Source organism: Mauremys reevesii, linkage group 5 (genome assembly GCF_016161935.1).
Source record: "Mauremys reevesii isolate NIE-2019 linkage group 5, ASM1616193v1, whole genome shotgun sequence".
In the NCBI taxonomy this organism is placed as follows: domain Eukaryota; kingdom Metazoa; phylum Chordata; order Testudines; family Geoemydidae; genus Mauremys; species Mauremys reevesii.
This window is the reverse complement of record NC_052627.1, coordinates 38,104,668-38,132,073: the sequence shown is the minus strand read 5'-3', so window position 1 is coordinate 38,132,073 and position 27,406 is coordinate 38,104,668. Positions and strand designations below refer to the sequence as shown.

At 38.8% G+C, this 27,406-nt stretch overlaps 1 pseudogene; it reads left to right on the top strand.

Moving 5' to 3' along the window:
- Window positions 1-235: 235 nt before the first annotated feature.
- Window positions 236-27,406, top strand: part of LOC120407077 — a 48,709-nt pseudogene continuing 21,538 nt past the window's right edge.

The window sequence follows — 27,406 nt, the reverse complement described above, 5'->3', positions numbered from 1 at the left end:
TGGGAGGATGGGACAGAAAGTTAACAAGCATGGAAAAGAGTGAGTGAATAGCAACCTTGGTTTTAATGCCCCTGACATATTGTTGTTATGATTAGAAAACTTTTTATAAGAGATAATGAGTAGTTTAGCTGAAATTAGGAGAATTGGTGACCCACTAGGAGTCACAATAGGTTATGTGCTTGGATGAAAGAATATGCTTTGGAGCAGTCTGAGGAAGCTTTCTTTGGGCAAGGATTGGACATCTAAATTCCCGAGCAGCTAGCCAGAAGGTGGCACCACCGGAAGGCTGACTGCTGATACCTCAAAACCATTTCTGAACTCTAGGTAAATATACTTGTTTTTAAATGCTCTAATGCTACTGTGACAGCATATGTGTGTGTGTGCTTGAGATCAAATTAGAAAGTAGTTCTAGATGAAAGCACTTTGGTTTATATCACTCTTCCATCAGATAGAAGCATTGTGTTCCTTTGATTTATTCCTGACACCACCTAGAGAGAACCAGTTAAGTTACCGCTGTTTTGGGTTCTGAGAAAACCCAGGTAATAGTGTGGACCACCATTGCAGCAACTAGGTCACCCTCTTCCCAATCCTAACAAGACATGTCTGGGCAAAATGGGGTGATCCACAGTAGCCAAACATTGCTTTGGAACTGCAGACAGCCAAATGCAATTCAGAGCAAGACTGATCCCCAGCATGACTCCTGCCAACCCAAACTGTGGTGTAATGCAAAGGAGCTTAGAGCAGATGGGCTTGAGGGAAACAAAGCTGGCTCTAAGTCTGTCTGGGCAACAGCTGAGATTCTGACTGTGTAACATATTAATGTAGTTGCAGCCTCCCTAGACCTTTTGAAGAAAAGGATTTGGGATTGACTGTAGCTCCTGGTAATTGAGAACTAACTTTCTTTGAAAAAAGCAATTTGTGTTACAAGTGGTGCTATGGGGAAATGGGAATGAAAATATCTGATTGGAGACAAGGCTCTTGCAGTGAAGCACTGTCTGAAAGTGACAGTTTAGTGTCAGTTTCAATGTGCTTGTGCTGCAAAGAGAGAATCCAAATGGGAAAAAAATGTGGTTGAAGAAGGAGAAAGCAAACAAAGAGAAACAAAACACCTTCACTTCCCTCTGCTTCCCTCAAGCAAGCCTTGAGCCTGTCTTCTAAGAGAAGAATTCAGTCAGTAAAAATGAAAAATATTGACAAAGGGCTACATCACTTCCTCCCTATTGCTCCCTCCCATGGGGGGAAAAATGCAGGAGGCCACTAAAAGAGGGGAGGAAAAAAAATATTTTTTTTTTGGCACAGATTTCCTCAAATGTAATGGTTTAGTAGCTTTGGGTTTTGGAAACTGCATCCCCTCTCAATCCCATAGTTATGACTACAGTCTTGCTTGGCCTCCTTTCCATTAAAGCTGATGGGTCCACTTGCAACAGTTCAGGTGTAGCCACAGAGGAGACCCTCAGGGAAGTAACAGATCTCAGCTGTATTTTCTGCCTGGATTTCCATATAAAAATCTAGCCACGCAATGGACCAACTTCTCTGTGCTCCATGCCTTGAACTCTGAATTACCTGCTTTATGGCGCTCCTAGTAAATTTCACCTATGCAGAGCCAAGCAAGCTGCCAGGATAGCAGCGATAAACTTTCCATGTTGCAAAGGGAAGATCCATGCCCAGAGGGCTCCTCTAGTTACCTAAATCAGATTGAAGGGAGAAATGGTCTTCAAAATAGAAGTAATGTGTTAGTTAAACCCAGACCATAGATTTGTCTTTAGGATGTTGCAGCCTGCTCACTACAGTACACCCAGGCTGCAATTGTGGCTGGTGCTTATGCAAACTGTATAGGAGGAAGGCTATTTACCTCTCTTCTGTGCATCTACATACCAACCCAGATTGTTGTGGCTGGTTCTTATGTCTGTCTCTAGGGCCAGCAGTTGTATAATCAATAATTTACTGATTAAATTACAGTTTTATAGCTGATTGGAAAATGTCAAAATATTGACATTTATACACACAAACACACACACACACTAAAAGGCAAAAACAGTTTCACGGAATGTTTTTGCAGATTTGCATTTGTTTTCTATATTTTGACCAGCTCCTCATTCTTACATTGCTTTATTTTGCATGGAATAAATCCTTATTATATTGTATTGGATTACATTTGAATAGAAGTTTTGCCAGTAAATTATCTCTTTATATTTGATAATGTTAAAATTCACAGATCACAGTCTAGACTTTCAAGAAATTCTAAAACTAGGGATAATATTTTAATCCCAGGAGACTCAGAAATGAGATGGAATTCTCCCATTGTTCTGAAGTGCTTGTAAAAGCAAAGCATTTTTCATAAACATGGCATCAAACAGAGTTAGGGAAATATAACTGTCATGATGCCATCCTCCCCTTGCTCCCCCTGCCCAAATAGAATAGTAAATACAAAATTTCAGGTTACAGAAAGCTCAAAGAGGAATAGAGTTGTATGTATGCCATGGAAATAATTTAAGTGATTGTCCAAAATATATTCAATCTAGGTATCGGAATTATTTGTTTCATTTCTTAACCAAAACATAACAAGTTTGTTTTTATCTGAAGCATCACTGATAAGGAACTCAATTAGGCAGACATAATATATTAGGTATATATCTTGTTTGCCTATTGCTGACAGTTTCTTCATATTCTTGAATAGCTTTTGCTATTGTAATATTTTGCTATTCAGCATTTCTATCTACACTCCAGCTTCTCAAATTTAGCTTTAAGGACAGAATTGCAATTAGCAATAATATTATTGTTCAGTATCATTTATTATTGCCACTTTGTGCCTTGATCCTGAGAAGACTTTTGCATATGCTTAACTATATGCATCAACTTAAATGGGACTACTCACAGTATGTAAAGTTAAGCACATGTCTCTTCCTTGGTGGTGGATAAGTGCTCTTTGGGGACATCTACTTCAGCTGTGAAAGCAGCAGCAGCAGAAGGTGCCACCATGTCATTCACTGCTTGCTTACTTCTTTCCTTTGAAGCAATTTTCTATGAGGAATCTTCATATTTCCCTGCAAAAACACATTCCCCCTCTTCCATTTTTATTTTTTGTTGTTGTTTGTTTGTTTTTTGAGGAGTCAGGGGTATTTTTGCATGATTTTTGCTGTACAACTAGAATGAAAGTGGGAGATTCCAGAAATCCCTGCTAGGTCACTGAGCACTGACCTTCAGGTATATATTTCTATTTGAGACATTTCTAGTGCTAAATTAAGTTGTGATCATATGATTATACTGGTATTCTTACTATGAATTGCAGCACTAAGAACATTGCACTAGAGGTTGGTTGTCCCTCCTCAAAGACACCACCTATCTCTTATTTTCTAGACAACTACAAATGTGGTTGTCATGATCTTGTATATTTAATTATAATACAGGAGAATACAGGAATCTGTAAATTCTGATTTCAAATGAAAAAGAAAAATCCAAAAAAATTTATTTGAGGTGAATTTATTTTCATCAGTTGTGAATAAAATAATGTACATCACAGACCCATCCATTGTAATAGCTGTGTAGCCGATAAGTGTATTGCTGACAACAGCTTAGTCTGAAAACCTGAGTTAAAATGAGTCAACTGAAAATGTCAGTATTTAAATCTAGGAGAAGATATCTACTAATGAATATTTTAAAGCTGAATGTGGCATCCCAATCTGAAATTAGGAAAACTAAGGTGAGATATGTATGCTCTGGATTTGGTATTCTCTAATGAAAAAAGAATGGGCATCCTGGAAGCTAATGTGATTGAGTTTCAAAGACAAAGAAGATCTTGAGGACAGTATTTTCTATCAGTATCTCAGGATATTAGGTAAGAGATGGTGCTAAGGGCATGGAGAAAATTCAGTTTGCAGAAAACTGGATCCACAAATTACTAGAGATTGAATCTGACTGGGAATTGGCGATAGAAAGGGTTCACATTATAGTGTCATTTCGTATCAATCTCTTCTATACTACTTATTTGAAGCCCCTCTTGGTATCCTAAAAATAACCCAGAAAGCAGCATGTACTCATGCCTCCTTAACTGGGATGCTCAGGAAATCATTAGATATCTGAGAAAGGTACAGTTCAAACTATGAAGTTCCTTGATATGGGATTCTTCAATTAGCAAGGTTCTAGGTTACTGTCTCAATGAAAATACACAATCAGTAGAGCAGTCCACTTTGGCAAATGAAATTTCTCCATTGTCGCAATAGAGTAAAGGCAGGGAATCCAGATTGAGTAGGCACTATGCCATATCTGTGTAAGGTGGTTTTTTTTCCCCCACTTTGGATTTTACTTACCACTATCAGGTTTGGGTTTTTCTGGGTGGTAGAGAGAAGCATTTAAAAGTGAGATTCTGGCATTGGCATTCCTAATGGGAAATTGCTATTTATTTCAAGTGTGCACAGAGAAGAGTGGTTTGCGGAAGCTGTTAGTGGTGCAGGGTTTTTAATTTCTTCATTTAACCTACTATGCACTGCCTTGTGTGCTAATAACTTGATTAAACACTGAACTGTAGTGGGTGTTTTTCCAAAAGTTTTGAGAGCTGAAAGATGAGGTTTGGTGGCAGAACATAAGTGGCCTAGGGAGGAGCCATAGTATCTGTAATGACATGGACCACTGGTCCCAGGATCCTCATTTGGTCAATGAAGATTTTATTTTATTATAGGTAACAATAAATCAAGTGCCTAAAATTACATATGTCTCTCAAAAGCACAAAATATTATCTATAAAACTACTTTAAAAGTCTCAGGCAGCTGGAGATTGACATGGCACTTGAATTTTTTTTCTTCTGAACTCCATAGAACTAATTTCAGAACAAATAAATTTTTTTAACTTTAAATAAGATCCTTGTGTAGATAATATTCACTGCCATAGATCTTATAATGACATATGACTATTCATGTGTGCATATAAAATTGGAATTAATGGAAACCAGAGAGATGAGTCAGCACTGGAGAGTTATTTCTGCCTAATACAGTATAAAGGGATCTCTGAGAAAACAGAAAAATGCTTATATGATTTATTCTCAGTTTAGGAAACCCCACTTAGCCTAGGCCTGGGTGTCTTTTAAGAACACAAAGTAGGACATATAAATAATTTGGTGTATTTTTGTTTAAAAAATAGTAATTCACAGCTTTGTTTTATCTTCCATGGGAGATTCATAGATAGTGGGGCAGGAAACTCGATGAGATTCTATTATCTCTTTCCTTGGGGAAGACATGTACCCTTTTCCCCATGGAATAGGCAAGGCACAGAAGCTTGATCTCCAAAACCTGTGAAACTTGCATAGCTGTCCTGTTGTTGTTCCTATTCCTAAAGCATGGATGGCTCCCTCATTGGCTAATTCCCCCACAGTTGTGCAAACCACAGTTGCTACTGTTTAAAGAAACAACACTACCTTCTCAAATAGCTATTGATTGTACTTGTATGGCCCTCAATATTGTAGCATCTCAGTGCCTCACGATCTTTAATATATTAATGCTCACAATAGCCTTGTAAGGTTGGGATACTAGTGCTGAGGCTCTAAGGGTATGTCTACACTGAAATTAAAAACTTGTGGCTGGCTCATACCAACTGACTCAAACTCAAGGGGCTCGGGCTGAGGAGTTGTTTAATTGCAGTGTAGATGTTCAGTTTTAGGCTGCAGCCTGAGCTCTGGGACCTTCCCACCTCACAGGGTCTTAGAACCTGGGCTGCCTCCAGCTCAAGTCTGAACATCTACATAGTAATTAAACAGCTCATGAGCCTGTCAGCCAGCATGGCCCACTCACAGATTTTTAATTTCAGTGCGGACATACCCAAATGATCTAAATGACTTACTCATGGCCACACAAGAAGTCTGTGGTAGAACTAGGAAGATGCATAACCTGTAGGTATCCAAGTAGGTAAGGGCACATTCTGCAGAAAGGAGCTACTTCCTAGCTCAGCACCTTCTCAAATTCCCCTTCAGGCCTACCTATATCCAAAGATTTCCATAAAGGAGCATCTGCTGATTCTAGAGAGTCAGGGAGCATACTGTGGAGTCATCACCTTAATATACAGCTGATAGTGCAGAACCATTGTTAGAGGAAGCAAAAATGAGGAAAAAAAATAGAGAATAACTTTTTTAGCTCTGGAAATAATATGTTGAAATATGACATTAATTCTATCTTTAGCAGTAGAGAAGGTAACATCTTATTTCCAAGCCAAACACTATGCAGAAGTTAAATCTCAGGTTGCATGTTAGTCAAGTATTTTTAATCCAAGCAAATCAGATTGAAATTAGGATTTTCTGCTGACAAAAGAGAACCCACAACCAGAACTTGAAGCAGGACTTGGACTTGGAAATGAAGCAGGAATTATTAATGGGAAATTCTATGGCTTATACAAGAGATCAGCCTAGATGATCAAAATGATCCCTTCTGGCCTCTATTGATCTTCCATCAGTTTGGCCATATGAGTAACTTGGTTAAAAACAAATCCATAAATCTCCATAAAGACTCGTCTATCCTAGACACCAGTTGTTTTTGTCAGAAGAGCCACTTCCATCTCCCTTACATCAATGGATTTAATGAGCTACCGCACTGAGGCAACATGAATCAATCACATTTTTTGTGTGGATACTACCACCTGCTAAAAGGATGGGTCAACAGAAGAACGCTACCAGCCTGTGACAGAGAGTGATTGAACTACTTCAGCTATTGAGCTGAAGTAGTCTCTAAGGGGAAGCTCTATAGGCTTCCCGTGGCCTGAGGGGCAGGATTTCTTTTCCCCCAATATCCCTTGTGAAAATTCCATTCCCGTCAGGTTAGAATCTGAGTCTCTGGGTTTAGCTTGGGCTGAATTAATCAGTTGGAAGAGCTGTTAGCATGACTTATCCTGGGGTGCTAGAATGCTTAGTTTGGATCATGATGAGAGAGGCCATTTAATTAAAAAGGGTTTGGGTTTGCAGGCTCCTTTTGTTAAGCAAATATCCTTATTACCATCTTTCTGCCTACTTGCAGATGAATGGGATGGCTAACAATTATGTTCTGCTTTCAAAGGGGGATATGAGAAGGGTTGCTTTTGTCCCTTTACTCTTGCCATGTTCCTTGGCATTAAAACTAGAATGAGAGAAACCATCAGATGTGCCACCTTGAAAGATAAGCTAAACAAGCTTTGTATGTATCTGCTGAGTACGGCCCTACTAAATTATTGGTCCGTTTTGTTCAATTTCATGGTCATAGGATTTTAAAAATTGTAGATTTCATGATTTCAGCTATTTAAATGTGAAATGTCACGATATTGTAACTGTAGGGGTCTTGACCCAAAAAGAAGTTGCGGGGGGGTCACAAGGTTATTGTAGTGGGGATTGTGATACTGCCACCCTTACTTCTGGGCTGCTGCCGCTGGCGGAAGTGCTGCCTTCGGAACTGGGCAGCTGGAGAGCAGCAGCTGCTGGCCAGGAGTCCAGCTCTGAAGGCACAGCCACCACCAGCAGAAGCACAGAAGTAAGGATGGCATGGTATGGTACTGCCACCCTTACTTCTGCAATGCTGCCTGCAGAGCTAGTCCCTCAGTCAGCCACTCTCCAGACACCCAGCTCTGAAGGCAGCAGCGCAGAAGTAAGGAAGGCATGGTATGGTGTTGCCACTCTTACTTCTGTGCTGCTGCTGGCAGGGCACCGCCTTCAGAGCTGGATACCTGGCCAACAGTTGCTACTCTCCGGCCACCCAGATCAGAAAGTGTAGAAGTAAGGGTGTTAGTACCATGACACCCACCCCCCAAAATCACCCCCCCCCACCCCGCAACTCCCTTTTAGGTCAGGACCTACAATTTGAGATATGCTGATTTCCCCCATGAACTCTGTATAGTATAAAGTAAAAGCACACAAAACACCAGTTTTCACAGGGAGAGACCTATTTAACGGTCTGTGACACATTTTTCATGGTCATAAATTTGGTAGGGCCCTACTGATGAGTCTGTATCTCACTAAGCTGACTGAAAGTATCAACCATCTCTTAACTAATGAAACAACTTAAGTTCTCTTCAGTACATAGCATAAAGAGGAGAAAAATCAAAGAGGCTGCTTTGTTCTTTTTGTGTATCAGATCTGTGTTTCATGGATTCAATATTGAATGGAAACTGCAGGAGGTTGATTCGGCAACCACTACATATAAACAAATTCTATATACTTCAATGGGAATTGTTACTATATAGTGACGGCATAATAAGGCCCACTGCCCAAAATATTTAGGAGTCCATTATCATTGAGATTTAGAAATGTACCTAGTTCATGCTAGCAGAGTCTACATGGGACAGTTACAGCACAACGCTTTAGTGCACGCTGTGAGGCTGTATACACAAATCCTAAATCTTTAGTAAAGAGCTAAAACCTACTTCTGACACGCCTGTAAAAACAAAATTCAACAACAACTAAACAAACAAGTATAAATATACCAATAATTAGCAGTGCTACCTGTCTTCTCCATATGTGTCTTTTAAGATGTGAGCTCTTTGAGGAAAGAATTGTCTTCATCTTTGTTTTGTATACTGCTGAACACTTTACATTAACAATTATTGATATGAATAATTAATACATGTTTCTTGTCAGCTTGTATTCATTTGGTTCCACTATAAGCTTTGCACCTATAGACACAGTTACCAGTTAATCATATTTAACATTATTTGTACTACCAATAATGAGTGTCTCTGAAAGAACGTTGCACAGCATTAGTTATAACTAAACATTCTATGAAGTACAGCTGGGGTGTTGCTATGATAATCCTCCCCCCCACCACCCTTCCTGGAAGGTTTTCAAACATTATGGATGGCAGAACAAACCCCTTAAGCAGAACTGACATGAATAATTCAGCTGGTGCAAATTGTTCTAGATTCTTGACTTTAGTGTGACTATACTGATTTATATCAAATGAGGATCTGACCTAATCTGTATGTTTTTATTTCTTATAGAACTACTTATTTATTGGAGAACATGTTATGTACTCAAATAAGGCAGTAGACTGATAATATAGTAGGAAAAATTAATGTTGTTCACTAGTCTCCTATTGACAACTCCAATTAAACCTATAATAGGTTTGATCATAAACATGTTGTCAATCTTAATTCCATTTTTAAGGGACTGTAATTGCATAGTAAGACTTTGAATGAGGAAATGGGTTTGAAATGGTGATAGGATATGAAGCAAAAGTTTCTAGATCCCCAGTGGGAATGGTATGAAATTCCTCTTTTCCTACTTCTGCAGCTAGAGAGAGAGAAGAAACTCAATTAAGAAAGAATTGTGTTTCTCACATGAAGGAGTATATATAATCTCCAGAAATTAGTTATGCTTTTTGCTTTCTCTCTCTCAGCCCTTGAAATCCTTCTGCTTGCAGGTCAATATGAGCATGTTATCTGCTACCTGTCCTGATGAGAGAAATTATGAGACTCAATTTTATGCCAGAATGTTTTATTAATAGACTTTTCAGTAGCATTTCTCACCACAGATATGAACACTTGACAGTTATTAGGGAATTATTTTCACAACTCCTCTGCGAAATAGGGATGAACTACTATTATCCCTATTTTACAGTTGCAGAACTGAGGCACAGAGAAATTTGGGGGGCTGCTCTGCAGCCCATTGAAGTCCAATAGAAAATCTGCCATTGACTTCAATGGGCTTTGGAGCAGGCTCCAATGGGCTTTATCTAAGGTCACACAGGGAGTCTGTAGTAGGCACAGACATCAAACTCAGATCCCTTGAATTACTACCCAGTATCTTAACCTAGAGGTATATCTACACTACAGCTGCTATTAGTGGCAGTTGCAGCACTTCAACTACACTGCTGTAGCACTGTAGTTTAGACAGTATAGCAACAGAAGGTTGTTTTTTCCCCATTGCTGTAGTAAATCCTCCCCTTTGAGAGGTGATAAGTAAATAAATGCAAGAATTTGTCTGTCAACCTAGCTGCATCTACTGTGGAGACACTTCTTATCAAACTGTCTGTACTGGGCTATCTTGATTATCACTTCAAAAGTTTTTTTTCTCTTACTTAATTGGCCTCTCAGAGTTGGTAAGACAACTCCCACCTTTTCATGCTCTCTGAATGTGTATATATATCTCCTCAATATATGTTCCATTCTATGCATCTGAAGAAGTGGGCTGTAGCCCACGAAAGCTTATGCTCAAATAAATTTGTTAGTCTCTAAGGTGCCACAAGTACTCATGTTCTTTTTGTGGAGATTAGGTTGACCTAAGATGCAAAGGTGTGAAATTTTTCACAGCCCAAGGTAATGTAGGATGACCTAAGTTTTAGGAGTATAAGACGATTATGTTCACCCCGGGATATGCTGCAGCTCCTCAGGAGGTGTCTATACAGTGCTTCCAGCCTGCAAAAACTACTCCATGGAGCAGACATTTTATTTTAGCCTGTTTAGTTTCCTAGGATGCCCTGTGTGCTTCTAGCCCACTTCAGGGTATCAGTCCAAAAACTTGTCCTGTCAAAGATTTGAGGCATGTGACACTATTTTTCAGAATGGTTACTTTGTAGCCTGACTAAAACAGCTCCACTGCTCAAAACTTGTTTTAGCCAAGAGCCAGGTAAAAATTACTGTATACAAACATCTTTTGTCAAACTCCGTGCCAGGATCAGAGGCCACTCAAGACAATCTGGCACCTTAGACCAAATTTCAGATTTTAGAGATTCGCTCTTCCAAATATGCACTGCTGCTTCCATGGCAGTAACAAAACCACAAGGAGTGTTAGATGTTGAAGACAACTTGGTGGCAGCCTACAGGAGAGCTCTCTCAGGGCAATAATCAAATATCACCTTTGGGGTTTTCTCTTGGGGCTTAACAGACATACAGCAGTTGCACTAGCTTAACTAAAGGAGTGGTGTTGCACTGAGCTACTTCAATTTTTGCAACATGTGTGTGTATGTTTAAATCTGGCTTGCATCAGTTTGGCTTGCCCCTGTTAGCTGTTTGACAAGCTAAGCCCCTCTATACTTGGTTTAAGTTGATGTATGAGTGTCCACATACAAAGCTGAACCAATTTAATTTAATCAATGCAGTCTCACACATTTTAGTCAAGATGATACAACTGTGTTGTAGACCCGGACTGGGGGCACATCTACTAGGGTGATCAGATGTCCCGATTTTATAGAGACAGTCCTGATTTTTAGGTCTTTTTCTTATATAGGCTCATATTACCCCCCACCCCCTGTCCCGATTTTTCACATTTGCTGTCTGGTCACCCTAATATCTACATTGGCATAGTTACAGCACCGGCAGTTGCAGCGCCACTCAGAGATCACAGAAGGAAAACGGCTATTGTGTGTTCACATTGACAGCTGCATGAGCAATAGCATGTTCACACTTCTGGCACTTGAAGTGCTATTCGGAGCGGTGCACTCTGAGCAGCTATTCCACAGAGCACCTCTTTCTCTTTTGCTGCTAAGACTTGTGGGAACATGGAGCGGTTTGCTGCACATCCTGGGTCCAGTCCCAATGCCCCATGATGCATTGCTTTGCATCACAGCAATCCCTGTGCTTCCATCTGCATTTGGTGCCATCTTTCAATGGTTTGTGTACTGCGTGCTCTGCCTCTTCGGGCTGCAGGAATGGATCCCGAACCACTGACCAGTATGCTGCTGGCTCTGACCAACACGTCACGAATGGCAGTGGAATTATTCCTTAAACTGCAAAGGCAAGAGGAGTGTGACATTGATCTCACCACACAAAGTAGCTACGACATTAGATTGCTTGTGGCATTCACGGAGGTGTTGACCACAGTGGAACACCACTTTTGGGCTCGGGAAACAAGCATTGAGTGGTGGGATCACATCGTGATGCACGTCTGGGATGACGAGCGATGGCTGCAGAATTTTCACATGAGGAAAGCCACATTCATGGGACTGTGTGATGAGCTCTCCCCAGCCCTGTGGCACAAGGACACGAGAATGAGAGCTGCCCTGTTGCTGGAGAATTTACTGAAGTATCTACCTTTTCCCAGAACAGTGTTATAGAATCAAAGTTTATGAATAAACTGAGAATAAACTAGTGCAGTGATGTCTTTCTTAGAATCTGAAACAATATATCTGAGAAGTGTGAACTGTCTTTCTTATGTGATATTGACTCTGAGACTTAAAGATGCAAATTTCATTGTTGTGTTAACTATTTCAGTACTGTCATTTTAATACTCAATTAAGGTGCTTGTTCTACAAATGCAAACTGCCTCTCATACCTTTGCAAAATACTCAACTGTCTCATATCCAGATGCCAAATCCTCCTGCTTCCCTCAATTTATATTATTTATTTAAGTATTTTCAATACTAATGACTGCAGCACATTGAAAATTACAAATTTAGGAGTAACAAACTATTTAATTAACTATTACATTAATTGGAACTGTCCATATTAATTAATAGTTACACATAGTTACAAACTATTTAATGCCAATTTGAATAGCACAAAGAATATTATCCTTATATTATTCATAGTAATCTTTAATTTAATGGAAATGTTTTTTGTTTTTTTTTTAATCTGAAACTACTGCAGAAAGTTAAGTCTTGGTGCAAAACTTAGGTCCAGCTTGATGCAGAGCCCATGAGGTCTTGATTTTGGTCCAGGGGCAGGAGCTGATCATTGATGAATGAGACCAGAGCATTCTCAATGATATTCCCAGGTTTAAAGTTGCTTTGAAGAAAGATATATATAAATCTAGGAGCTACCTCAATTGCTTTTCTGCCTTCTTCTCTACTTCATTACTAGTCCAGTGTCACCCCTAAGTCTGTATCAACATTACTGCGTTCTATTATTCACCCTCCCATTGTATATCTGTGTTTTGGATTAATACCTTGCCCCTCCAATAGATACATTTGTATCTTTCATAAGGTTAAAGAATCACACAGTGTTCCCACTAACTTTCTGATATAATACAATGAGCATTTTTCCAGCTTCTAGAGTTTTCTTTCTGATTTAAATTCTGCCTTTTTCTCCTGATCAACATGATGCTTGTGGCTAAGGTACTTTTGTTGCTAATTCTCTTTCTATCATTATACTCTCAAGAGCCCTCTGCCCCTAAAACAAGCATGCTTTCCACTTAAAAAAACAACCACCTTACTACTCAAGTCCAGCCACCAATTAAAAAAACTGACAACTATGTAAGACAGGTCTGTTGAAACATAACTAGTATTGAAATCCATGCATGCTAGACTTATTTTCTGCTAAAATCTATCAGGAGCATCTACAGTATCAGTAAATAACATCCAGTAAAATAGAACTGCAGCTGATACTGCCAAAGCTTTAATGCTCCATTTATATTTTTCCTTACAAATATGTCATATTTTTTTGCTGTTTTACCTGTAATGTAAAGAAAAATGTGTAATTTTAGAATATTTACATAGTCATGAGTAGTGCAGAAACAAAGACAAAGCCTTCATGAATTGGAAAAGCATTAGATTAATTGCAGGCCCTATCTCACTTAGTTACACATTAATCTTGAATCACTACTTCACTCTTCCAGATGACTGAAGGCTCTCCATTATTCAGGGGACATCTTTAGCTGTCTCTCTTGGTAGCGGCAAATGACATTTATAGGTCTCTGCTAAGAAGCTGTCTAAATCTGAAAGCAAATGGTGCAACAGCACCATGACAGATCCAGAAGATCCTTGGGAAGTGCCTAATCAATCACATAGGTGTGAGAAGAATGCATGATCTCTGAATTTGCTTCCAACAAAATATATTCATATGTAACATCCTCATAGGCCAAATTTTGATGTCACTTGCACCACAGATATAACTCACTTTAATTTGACGAAGTTAATCTAAATTTACACTGGTATAAATGGTATCAGATTATGGCCAGTGTCTCCACATGGTAGTCTACATTCTGTCATTCCTAGGGCTCAAATAAACTACCCTTCCAGTCTGATGGATCTATCCATCTAAAGGCCGTGAATAATATTGTATGTGTGGGTGCATGCACCAACATGTATACTCTTCACTTTCTTTTAAAAAGGTTGGTCCCACTTCCTTTTCAGTTGGTGCTTTTCAGCACTTTCAAAAGTTACATGAATTGTCTCTGCCTAAAACACAGACATATTGACAGAAAGAACCGTCTGAGAGGGGTTGGGGTGGGGGGCACTGTATCGAGCTGCTGCTGTAGGGCTTGAGAGCAGAGAAATAGTTTTTCTCTCTTTCCCCATCAGTGTGTCCTGGTTTAATTGTTGGGTCTGGGTGACATGCATTGCAAATCATGTTGAATAGAAAACGGAATCATTTAAGCTGGCTAAGTCTTTTAAATGGGCTCCGTGAAGAAAGGGTCCCAAAGATACACCTTGTATATTTTAGTGGGACTGAATTAACAAATTATTAACTACTTTATTATTTCTACTGTGGTAGCCCCAATAATAAATTTTGGAGCTGATTAGTGTAGAGCTGGTCAACATGGTTTGAATTTTTCAAATGTCAACAATTTTTTTCAGGGTTTTCGGGTAGGGTGTAGTTAAAATTTCTTCCATTTTTTGACCTGCGTACAGAGCTGGCCACTTTTATTTTAAATTCAAACATTTCATAATTTTTTTCACCATTTTTAAACCCGCTGTAAGTTAGTGTAAATGTGTATGTACCTCTCCTTTCTATTGGATGGATTCAAAACTACTAAACTTTTAGTCATAGGTCCCTAATGCCAGCAGCTAATGGAGATTTTCCCTGTATTACAAGCGCTATGTTTCTGGAGCAGCGGGACCAGGGTTGTATCATCACTACTGCCATGAAGTTCCAAATGGCCATAGGGCCTGATAGAAGTCAATATAAAGGGTCATATTGACGTCAGTAGATTTTGGATCAGGGCTTTAGTGTGCTAAATAGTGACCTCTGTTAAGAATTAGGTGGCTGTAGATTTGCTACACTATCTTTTGTATACTCCTATTCAGTAATGAAACTTCAAACTGCTTGTAATTTGTTTTGTCTCATTATAGCTAACTATTTTGTATCTTAGCCATTACTCTTGATTTTCAGTAAATGAGCAGACTTTACATTTTTATTTGATTATTTTAATCTATTTGCAATATGAATACAGTTGTGTGGGTTTCTTTTTTTTTGTTTTGTTTTTCAGATATTGCCATTGGAAATCTGGATTCTTCTAAGTTACCTGTTTAATTTCTACCTGATATAGTAATGGATATAGTAATGATCACAACATCATATAGCGAGTTTAGAGATTGTACTATGCCATGCATAGTTAGCATACAACTAACTGAAAATGAGGACTTATGGATAATATATCAAATTCACTTTAACAAACATCAGTTACTTACTGCAATGGTTACATGAGCTGTTAAGGATTGCTTTCAAAACATGTCCTTCCTCCCTCAAAACACAGGTAATTATCAAGACAGGCAGGGTGAAAATCCTAAACCATGAACTCTGTGGTCAGATTTCCTAGACTGGTGGTTTTCAAACTTTTTTTTCATTTACAGACCCCTACAAACTTTTGAATGGACTTGCGGACCCCTTTGGAAATATCAGGCATAGTCTGCAGACTGTAGAGGTCCACATACCACAGGTTGGAAATCACTATCGTAGACATGTTTGAAGACTGATTGGTCTTTTGGCCTTATTTTGTATGACAAGCATTGTTGTTTCTGTTTAGTATTTGTGCAATGGATACAAGCAAGAAATAGAAGTTTCTAAGACTTTCCCAAAAATGGAATGTGGAGACATCAAGATTTTTATTGTACTGTCTACCTGAAATGAAAAGAGATCAACCCATTGGTGGATCTAGAACTGATCCTGTGGCCCTGGTGTTGGTGGATAACGAGTATTCACAGCTGGGACAGGACATTATTATAATCCTAGAATCCAGTAGATTTCAGTATAACATGGAAACTGCAACTGGCAAAGGTAACATTCCAAGTCTTATCAGTAAAGGAAAGGGGAAATATGCACTATTTATGGAAAATATTTTAATATATGTAAATATGGATCTATTGCACTGAGACATTTTGGACAGATAGTATGTGGATTACAGTGTTGGCATGGCTGGTTTTCATAAAGCCAATGAGGACATTTTGCTTACTGCCCACGTAAAAGGCTTTCCATTGCACCTGTATAACAATTTAAGCCTTAAGGACTGTTGTGTAAACCACCATTCTCCTTTACTTCATATTACCAAAGCTTCAGAAATTGTAACGGGTCCTCTGGCTGGAAAAGACTGGACAATTTTCCAGATTAACCATTTCCCATTAATCAATCTTACTAGCTCAAATAAAATCACCAGGACAAGTCCCACAAGGCATTTCCAGAGTTATTTTACATGCTACTGTTGTTTGAGATTTGGGACTTCATGATGGGATTCAGCGAATTGTCTTTGGCAACAACTTGAACTTTTGGCTGCACAAGCTGATCTTTATAGATGCTGTCTCTTTCCTGTCAGGGAAAAAGCTCACATTGTCCTTTGATGGTACATCCTTGAGAACATAGATGACATCTTTTTTGGGAAGGAGGCTATGAGGATATGTGTCAAGGATGTGATGGTAAGAGAGAGAATTTATTAAAGAGTATAACCTTAATTGCCATGGCTTATAAAGTAATTACATTTTACTGCAAAAAATATAGTGCTAAGCAGTGATTGTGAACTATGAACTATACATACAATGACTACCTCTAGCAGTAATGCCAAGGGCACAGATCCTCAGCTTCATGTTTGTCTATTTAGGTCAGCTGAGGATCTGGTCCTTGCTTACCTAGCTGTATCTAGAATTTAAGAAGCCACACATCATTGCTTACTTTCTGATTCTGTACATACAGTTAAGTTTCTGATAAATTGTAATGTTCAAAATTCTGTATTCTTACTATCACCAGAATAAATTAATCTATGCAATTTAAATCCTGTTGAAATAAATGTTTTTTTTTCTCCTCTGACTTCAATAAAAGCAAGATTGGAACTGTCCATATTAATGTTACATATATTTAACAAATTACATAAACTAAAAATGTTGAACATAAATAGATAAACATTGTACTCAGGTTGATATTCATTCAGTATAAAGATCGCATAGAGCCTAGAGATAATATAATTGAAGCATTGCTATTAGGTTTTAAAAAAAATCACAGTGAAAAATTAGAACATTTGTTGTGCCGAGTTCTCATAAGCTAATGACAGGTTCACTTATGTAAAAAGATGTGCACATTTTACAGTAGTTTGCTAAAAATAACGATGAGGTAACATTTTCAATTTTATTTCGGATTAAGATAATATATATGCACCTTGAAATTCTCACATTAGTTAATTTTAACAAAATTAACATTACTCAGGAACCAACCTTCAGCCTTTACCCATGTAAGTAATCCTTACTCAAACAATAAATAATGGGACTTTTCAAGGACTAATCATATGAAAATTGGGCTTCTTACATGGATAAGAATTACTCGTGAAAAATATCAACTTAATCCTTCTTTGTTAATTTGTTTTCTGACAACCATTTTATTAACACAGCTAGTTATTTGTGCAGTGCTAACAGTGGGCAGATTCCTTCCTAGGTGATCAGTTTATTCCCCAAAACTTAATATGAATCAAATCATGTGACTAGGGACAGGAAGAAGTGTGAGTTGGAAAAGATCAGAAGTTATTTTTCCACCTTGAGAAGTAGACTCAGTCCTTGTGTTAGCATGTGTCAGGTACATTTTTCAAGCCCTGGCTATTAAGAAAATCTCTTCAGAAAGGCCTTGTCCTATCTGTCTTTCCTTTTTTTGGTCCTTTGGAGATAACTGCCAAAAACATTGATAGTTATTTTTAAGATTATAAAGCAGCTCAAACACTGACTACTTCAACAGAACCAATTCCTGTGAGTAGAAGTGTCAGCTTTTGAAGAATTTTATAAAGTATTTTCAGCAAATCAGTTTTCCCTCTGCCAGGCAAAAAGAAGCCTACTGATACTGAGTACCTCATTGCTGCATGTGAGTTTGGGGACCAAGGACCTTATCTTGAATGGGCAGGACCCTGCACTGTTTCAGAGCCTCTTTGACTCTATTAAGGCTGCATGCAAGGGTAAGGTCTGGCTTGCAGTCTTGGGGCCTTAGAACATGACATGTCCTAGCAGAACCTTTTGTCATGAGCCATGCCCAGGTATAGCTTGTTAGGTTTGGACATCTGGGGTGAAATTTTCCACTGAAGTCAATGGCAAAACTCCAGTAGGAGTGCAGGATGTCAACCTTCATATTCAGTAAAGATATTCTTTACATTGGATGTCTCCTCAAACAGTATTTTAAAGTAATGTTGTTGCTATACCACATAGAGATATGTACAGCAAAAATCTAATATTTGAACTACAAAAATGAATTTAATGATGAGAACGAAACAATATTTAAGGCTTTCTGTATCAGTACTCTTACTATCTGTTTGTTCCTCAAATTAGCCTTTAATGTTTGTGTGCATGTTTGGCCTTATCTGCATTGTGCACTAGCACTGGTTTTGCTATAGAACCGATGGCCAGGTTGTCTAAATGCTGAACTCGCTAGGGCTCCCAGACTGATGATCTAGTCCTAAAAACTCAATTTATACGTAAGCTCTGCATTCATATGAGCTGCAAAAATTACAGATAACAGACAAAATGTTCAAGAATAAGAGCCTAAAATTAGGGGCCTAAGTCTATATTCAGGCATCAAAAGACTGGATTGTTCAAAATGCTTAAGTGATTTCGGAGCACACATTGAATTCAATGTGCAACTAAATAATTTAGGCACTTTTTAAAATGTCATTTTTAGCTGTTTAAATATGGATTTAGGTGCCTAGTTTAAGGCTTCGGCTCTTGAAAATTGTGGCCCTTTTCTTCAAACCTGTATGACTCATGCCCTAATATTTTGATTGTGCTGTAGTTTCTCATTACTATTTACTAGATGCATATGTTCATCAGAGAGAGCCACTCAAGAATGGAAAAATCATGAAAGGGACTCTCTGGGTTTCCATAGATCTCTTGTTAAAAATCTGCCACCATGCTGAAGAGAAGTTTTGGATGTTTTTTCTTGCCTGTCATGTAATTGACCCTTCTCTGTGGACTGTTAAATTATCCTGGAGATTATAAATATACACAGAGAGAAAAATATTCCCTCCCTCCCCTCCAAAAAAAGCAGTTTTGTTGCCTTTATAGTGGACCAGATTGTGCCAGATGGTAGAAACTTTAAAAGACATTGCTGGAGGAGAAAAGCCCCAGATCCTCCTAAAAGGTCTTTTCCTTCTCTTTAACTTACATATGTTGAACACTCTGCCATATTGTCAGTTTTTTCAGCATGTTTTTCAGCAAAAAACACTCTCAGTAAAAAGAGCAGCTTCATATGTTTGTTTGCCCAGTAATATTGCCTCCTTCCTTGGTTCTCCTCTTCTCTACAAGCACATGCATCAGATTACATTGGTTTGTAACAAGCTAAGGACGAAAACATTTGTTAAAATAGTAGCAGCATATCACCATTGTGATCTTTCCCTACTCCCACTTGTGGAGCTAGAAGTTTCATTCCAGAGCCTTCTGTGGTGAATATTTTCAAAGATGGTTTGCTAGCTTTCCTGGTGTATTCAGCTGCCAAAACACCATGTTAGTTTTCCAAAATGAAAACAACCAGTAGTTGGTTGAAGAAGTTCCTTCTTTTTGTTCAAGGGCAATAAGATTGCTTGATCAGAGGGTTTTTTTTTTACAGTGTTGTTGAATATTATAAGGTTCTCTGCACCTGTTCAGCAGCTAGCTAAGCAGCCTCCTGTGGAAGGAGTTCCATAGGATGCCCTTTAAAACCTCACCCTTTGGAGCCAGGTAGTGAGAAATAGATGGTGCTATAATAAAGTTGGTAATATTGGTCTATGTAGAGAAATAGAGAAGTCATTACAGATAGCCTTATAAAGAGGCTAACACATTTTATTAACACGTATAAATTTAAAAAAACACAGGATGGAATCTGACAAGATATGTGAAATTACCTTTTGTCATTTTAATTAATTTGCACCCATGTCTGGTAGATAATTTCATGCCACAAATAATTGATCAGGGACTGAAGTAGAAATGAACAATTCAGGCTGTGGTTTAAAGGGAATTAATTCTTAATTAAGTTCGCTTACTTTGGATTTTCATCTTTAGGGAAAATCAGCTGCTAAGCATTTGAGATATCTTCACTTAATTTAATATGAGGAAAAGCTTTCATGAGAGATTTAAGGCACTTTGCACATTAAGTAGATCAGGATGAAGTACCTGAATCAAAGGTCAGGAACAGAATTCATGTTGACATTTAGGGGTGTAGTATATTACACTTTTCAATATTACAGAATCACCACTGAATTGGGTCGATCTCAATTTATGCCAAGGAGTGAAGTAAAGCTGTGAAGTCCAGAAGTCTGTGTTTGTAAAGGAAGACACGAATTAGCCCAAAAGAGATTTTTGTGTGTGAAGAACTGCTCTTTGGTGTTTTCCTTATATATTTCTATTCAGAATGTCCAGAAAGTGTAAATCAATTTTTGTCTTTCAAATACAATATGCAGGTATCTATTTTAATATTTTTTTTACTGGCACTTTAGACATTGCTCAGATAAGTATTACTTCCTTAAATTCTGCATTCAGACTTATACTTATTCACTGTCACTTGTTAACAAATGGATTTTTGTGCTAATTTTCAGACCTACTTTACAACACAGTGGCATCCGTTTGGCCAGATCAGAGTCTTGCAGGTTGTTTCTGTTAGGGAAGTTAATGATGGAGTTGGGTATCTCTGATGCAATCCTTTTATTTACAAAAAATGTACAAGACGCTTTTTCCCTGAACACAAGAGGAATCAAACAGCAGGAGAAAGTGTCTTTGCTCACAGCTCCAAGCCATTTTTAGACAGCACTCAGCCCTAAAAGTTCTGTTTCTAGGCTTTTCTCAGGGCCATGCTCCTGCACATAGGTGCTGACTCTGAGAAAAATTAGTGGGTGCTTAGCACCCACCAGCAGCCATGCTCCTCTCCCTCCCCCCACTCCTGCCCACCGGCAGCCCCTGCTGATCAACTTCTCCCCCACCCTCCCAGCACCTCCTGAGCACAGCAGAGCAGCTGTTCAGCGACATGCAGGAGGTGCTGGGAGAGATGAGGAGGAGCAGGGATGGGGCACACTCAGGTCAGGGGGCAGAATGAGGTAGGGCGAGGGTGGAGCAGGGCCAGGAAGAGGCAGGGTGGGGGTGAGTTCTTGGAGGGAAGGGGTAGAGTGGGGACGGGGCCTGGGGATGAGTAGGGGTTGAGCATCCCTGGGGAAAGCCGGAGTCTGTGATCTAGCACTTATTCAGGCTGTGTCTAGTGCCTCCATGCTGCATCCTTTCTCAGCTTCTCTGGTCTTCCTGACATTTCTCTCATAGACACACAAACCTTTACAGGACAATAGCCAGCAAAACCCCTTCACCCACATTTGCCTTGCATGGGCCATTGTTTTGGTTCTGGGGTGGAGGTTCCTATTGTTTCAGCTATCTAGTTATGGAAAGGAGCTTAATGGTGTCTCACAACTATTTTAAATGAAAGGCGGTGGTTCTATCTCTGTTTCAAAGAGGTTTAACCCAACCATAAACATGGAAAAAAATGAATATGAATGGAGGTTTAGATATGTATTTCAAGTAACTGCAGCATTTTCTAATGATACATTTCAGAATTTATTTTAAGCTATAAATATATAGATCTCTAAAAATCTAGTAGCATCAGCCAAGGTGAAAAAAAGAAGTACGTTGACGGATTTACACAGGTTTTAATGTGTTAATTATGGACCATATTTTTAAATGTATTTAGGTGCCTAAAAATTTAGATAGACTTGCTAAATCGACCCCCACTGCATCGATTGCAGCAGCGTCGATCCCCGGCAACTGTAGATATGGCCAAGTGTCTATGGTGCTTACCTTCCACCCTGAGGAATCCCTTTGCAGAAGTCCCCACTATTCAGCTGAAATGGCATAGGTATATTAACATTGTTGCATGCACGGAGGTTGGAGGTTGGTATTGTCCCTTGTGGTTCTTCTGTCCTGATATACTCTCCAGCACAAGGAGAGGGTCGTGATGTCATTGATTCTGTCTGCTGTGCCCTCCCCCTCTTGCTCTCTCATCTCTCTCTAGACCACAAATTTATAAAATTAAGTGTGCAACATGATTAATTTCTTAAAGAGTTTGCAGAGATCAGGAACTGGGGCAGTCCTGCCAACTTTTGATTTTATTGCATGTGTCTTGAAGTTATGTAATTTAAAAAAAAAAACCCTGTGAATCATTTAAAGCAGGGGTAGGCAACCTATGGCAGGTGTGCCAAAGGCAGCACACGAGCTGATTTTCAGTGGCACTCACACTGCCTGGGTCCTGGCCACCAGTCCAGGGAGCTCTGCATTTTAATTTAATTTTAAATGAAGCTTCCTAAACATTTAAAAAAATCTTATTTACTTTACATACAACAATAGTTTAGTTATATATTATAGACTTATAGAAAGAGATCTTCTAAAAACGATAACATGTATTATTGGCACACAAAACCTTAAATTAGAGTGAATAAATGAAGACTCGGCACACCACATCTGAAAGGTTGCCGACCCTTGATCTAAAGAATGCTTCTAGCCCTCTTGGTTGTGAAGGAAGGCTGGGAAATGTGAATCCTAAAGACTCAAAAGACAGAAGGCAAATAAAAAGACCCAAACTCTATTATTTTTAAAAATCTTATGATTTTAAGCTAATCTCATGATTTTTTGGGCATCACTCAATTTCTTAACTCTTGGGGACACAAAGAGAAGTTTAAGGAGTCTGAAGTTGGAGATGTTTCTTTGGCACTTCCTGGATAAAAGGACATTTTCTCATTGCCACCAAATGTGTTCTTATAAGTAGAAGGCATTGAATGAAATTATTTCAATAGATACAAAAGCAATTTTAAAAACTTCTTAGAAAAAGCACTCTTTTTCATGCTGTTCCTTTCCAGGCTGCAAGGCAGTTGCAAAATAAATAATTTAAGAAGGAAAAACAAATGAGAATAATAATATACCATCCTTTCTTTCACCATATGAGAGTGGGCCATTTTAGTGTTCATGTTCTCCCCTTGACTGACAAAGAAAGTTCTTGTATTTTCCTTGGAGCTTATCAGCCTATTTAATGACTCCAGCTAGAGGTAGTTTAGCCTTTAATTAAAATACAATTTTCAGTTTTTTTAGTACGTTAATGAGACAGCAAAAATGAATTAATTGAGGGAGGAATGGATATCTAGACCTTACAGCAGTGAAAGTTAGAGGCTCATTAGCAGCTAATTATGCAAAACACAGTAGATAAATAAACCTGTTATGGTGTAAAAAAGCCTCAGTGCATTACCTAATGACATAAAATGTTTACAGTCTGTATTGGGTAAGATATAATGTCTTACTGAAATTATTAATGACATATTTAACAGTAACACAGCTTGAATCACAATTGCTTTACAGGTACAAGCTTGAAGGCAAGGAAACATAACCACAAATTATAGTTGCTGGTTCTGTGGTCAGTATGACAATCACAGAAATCTTAGGAGGAACTTGTATGTTTTATGTATAGCAACAGTCAATTTCTGAATAGGGCAGAGTTTAACATTTGGTATTATAGCCAAGATTTTCAAAAGTGACTAGTGATTTTGGAGCTAGATCTACAGAGGTAGTTAGGTGTGTTTTGCCACTTTAGGCATATAAGTTCAAAATTTAAATCCTCAAAAGCCCCACTCATGTGTCGCCTAACCTTCCCAAGCCTCCTAAGGGATTTCATCAGCAGAAAATTAGTTATTATTTATTTATTTATTATTACATGAGGACAGTCCTCACACCCAGGCCTAAAACTAAGCCCAGGCAGGATCCTCAAACTAGGTGTCGCCCTGCCCATTTTGCCTGTAGGGTCCAATCCAGTAGCCAATCTACTGAGACCACCTAATAGACTGGGCCCCATACAAAATGCCACCAATGCTGGAGGACAAAGTGTTGGTGGTACCCATTCCACCTTATAACTTTTAGCCCAGTGATTAGAGCACTCACTCAGGATGTGGGAGACACAGTATCTGTTTCCCCCTCTGGCTGGTGGGAAGCAGGGATTTGAACTCATCTCCCACAGGACTATAGAATCATTCCCACTCTGTCTCTGCTTTAATGCATATTTAATTATTTATTTATTCAAAGTGGAATGGCCTCAACAGAACAGATTGAGAGAGCCCCACATTAAAATATCCCATAGTCCACTGGGAGGTGGGAAACCCCAGTTCAATTTTTTTCTCCTCAATAGGCAGAGGGGGAAATTAGATAAGGGTCTCCTATAACCTGAGTGAATGTTCTAACCACTGGGATAAAGGTGATCACGGAGGAGTTGTCATTGTCGTCCTCCTCAGCCATTTTGTGTAGAGTTAGGCAGGTGCCTGCATTGTTCTTCCAAGAAATGGTAAGGTGCCTCTATACCTGGAGAGGGCACCTAATTCTTCCCATGCATTGTATCATGAGCATAGCGACCTAACTCATGGCTGTGGATTCCACGAGGTGGTACAGTGCCTAGAAATTAGGTGTTTCAGTGCTGGCTGAATCTAGCCCATGAAGCTGTTTTTGGGTCCAAGTTGATATATCTTAAAAGATCCTGATTGTCTGAAAGTACTGAGCAGCCACCCTCTGAAAACCAAGCCCAGGTGTCTCAAGTTTGGCACCCCAAATCACTAGTTACTTTTGAAAATCTTGCCCACATGTGACTTAGAAAAAAAAGTGGTTCAGTAGATATAAATGGCCATAAAAGTGTACACAACCAAGACTGAAATGTACACAAAACACAAAGTTGTTAAAGGTAATTATTAAATTACAAAGGCACACAGATGCTTGAGGAAGATATAGTTGAAACAATGGTTTCATAGTGGGTTCAACAACATCCTTGGTAAAACAAAAACTAAAGATTTTTTTTTTCACTGCCAAGCAGACAAGTGGGAGACCTAATAATAATAATTATGAAGAAACAAGATTATGGAAGTCCCACTAAGATTAAGGATATAAACTACAATATTAAAATATGAGGACATAGATATAGTACAATGAGAAACAGTCTCAGTAGTAGTGGAGGTATGACTGAAGGAAGATATTAAATTTAGGGAAACAAATAATATACTGAATGTGGAGTTGCTCTAGCACATCACAGTTAATTTGGATATAAGTAGGAAAAATATTGTGGGGGGGAGGGAAAAGAGAGGGTGAGAAGGGAGATGAGAGGTTTATGCAAATAGAAAAGGCCTGTAAAATGACTTGACCATTAGTCATGATGATTCCAATTACCATTATATTGACTAGGAACCACAGAATAAATTAGATGTTTAAAAATACAAAAAGAGCTATTCCATTGCTCAATTTGTTCAGAGTCAACAAGCTCAGAGCCTGTTCCAGAAATTTGTTTTTGGTGTGAGTACCAGGATAGAAGCAAATGAAGGTCTTGTTATGGGTACGTAAACTGAACGGCTTTTTAGCTGTTCTGTGTTTTATTTTTCACCTGTAACATTTGGTTGTCTTGTCTATAGGCATTTTTTGTGCCACAGAGTAAGTCTTCCATTCTTTATTGAGTCCATTCATTTTTCTGAGAAGCACTGCATGCTAGATAAATAAAAAAAAGGAGACCAGAACAGCCTCAGTTGTAGGCTACAGATAGGAAATAGTAGAAGTTTTGTTATCTTGTTTCTGTACATAAGATAAATGCTTTATTAGGAACTTAAGATCACTCTTGCTGATCAGTAAGATATCATATTTTTATGCTATATCCTATGGCATTCTCCAGCAGAATTGATATTAAATTCTGTGGAATGCTGTGAAGGGACATGTCCTCACTCTGGTGGAGAAGAGACTAACGAGCTCTTCTGGGCCTGTAAACAAGGTACACCTGCAAAGCTTGTTCTGCCTAGAGGTGGAGGACCTTAAAAAGTGAAAATCTACCGTGTGCAAAAAAAAAGGAGGAGAGCTGCTCCACCTCAGAGACTGATGACAACAGAGATAGGTCAGCTGAGAAGGAGACAGTATGTCCCCAGAGGAGGGACTGGAGGTAGACCCCACTAAGACCCTGATAGAACAAGCTCATACAGCTGATTCCAGAAAGACTGCCTGGGAGACAGGCCACCTTTTCCTTTCTTTGTTTCCTTCTGATTCCCTCTCTGTGACGTTATGACTGTGATATAATATCTCATCGAAAAGAGACAGGGAACAAAAGAGAGTATATTAACTCATACTGACTGACCACCCCCCATGGGTGACTGAGGACAGGTTAGGAAGATATGTAAATGACTGAGCTTGAAATGCAAGTCTGCATTGTTAGAGGTAGAAAAGGGAAATGTTTGCTCAGTCTTGTGATGCAAAGCAAACAAGTCTTCTATATTATTATAGTTTTTTTCAAAAAAAAGAAAAATATTAACATTTATATGATGATACTTGAGAAAAAGATTATTATTGTCTGTGTTCTCTTTGAAGGTTGTGCTAACCTGTATCTGAACTGTTTAATGGATAAATTACTCTGTGCTAATTGCCAGTGATGTTGGGAGTTGAGGGAGATTGAGTTGTTTTCTCCAAGGCAAAAGGCTGCTGGAAAAGGGAAAAATGGACACCTGGGACATCATCCTTCTTCTTAGATCTGCTTTGGGGGGAGATTTAAGAGAGAAGATTTAAGCCATGAGATTGAATCCCCAGTCATTGACTGGAGCCACCCTGAATATGGATGGACTGGACTTACTAATGGACTATTTCTTTACAAGCTACTATCTCATAAGCTCCTGAACCTCCTCTGTTGTTTCTGAATTCTCTGTAATTTGTCTTCTCTGTTCTCTACTCTTTTCTATAATCTTTTTTTTTTTTTTTTTTTTTTTTAAATAATTAATAGGCTATAGCTATTATTTTTGGGTAAGATCTAAGTTATAAATTGTTGGGGAGGGGTATGTATGGCTGATTTTTTTGGAAGAACTTTTTCTTTTTTTTTTATTTTGAAGATAAGATTCTGGAATCATCATTCATCACTCATTGGATCTGGGAGGTGGGAGGCCTGAGGCTGGGCACTTTTGGGAACTTGTGTGGTTTGGTGTGCAGTGGACTGAGTGAGTGCTGGTGCTGCTGTTTTTGTGTTTTGTGGTAAAATCATAAATTGGAGTATTGGGTTTGTTTTTGCTTTGGTCTGCTGTCTGCCCTATTCTGTTTGCAGTTCACCTGACTTGAGTGACCTCACACTCTCTCATAAGGGAAAGAGAGGAGAGAGGATCTTTGTGTCTTTTTATTTGACTCAGGGAACCCTTCATGTCCTACGAACTGATGGGAGAGGACAGCATAAATGACTGACAGTGGGGTCAGCAGGGGGTGTGAGGGATCCCCAACACCCCACAAATGGTACAAAATATTATCTATAGGCTATTTCTAGAAAGGGGGTTCTGTGATATGGACACTGTTAGATATGTGTTTTT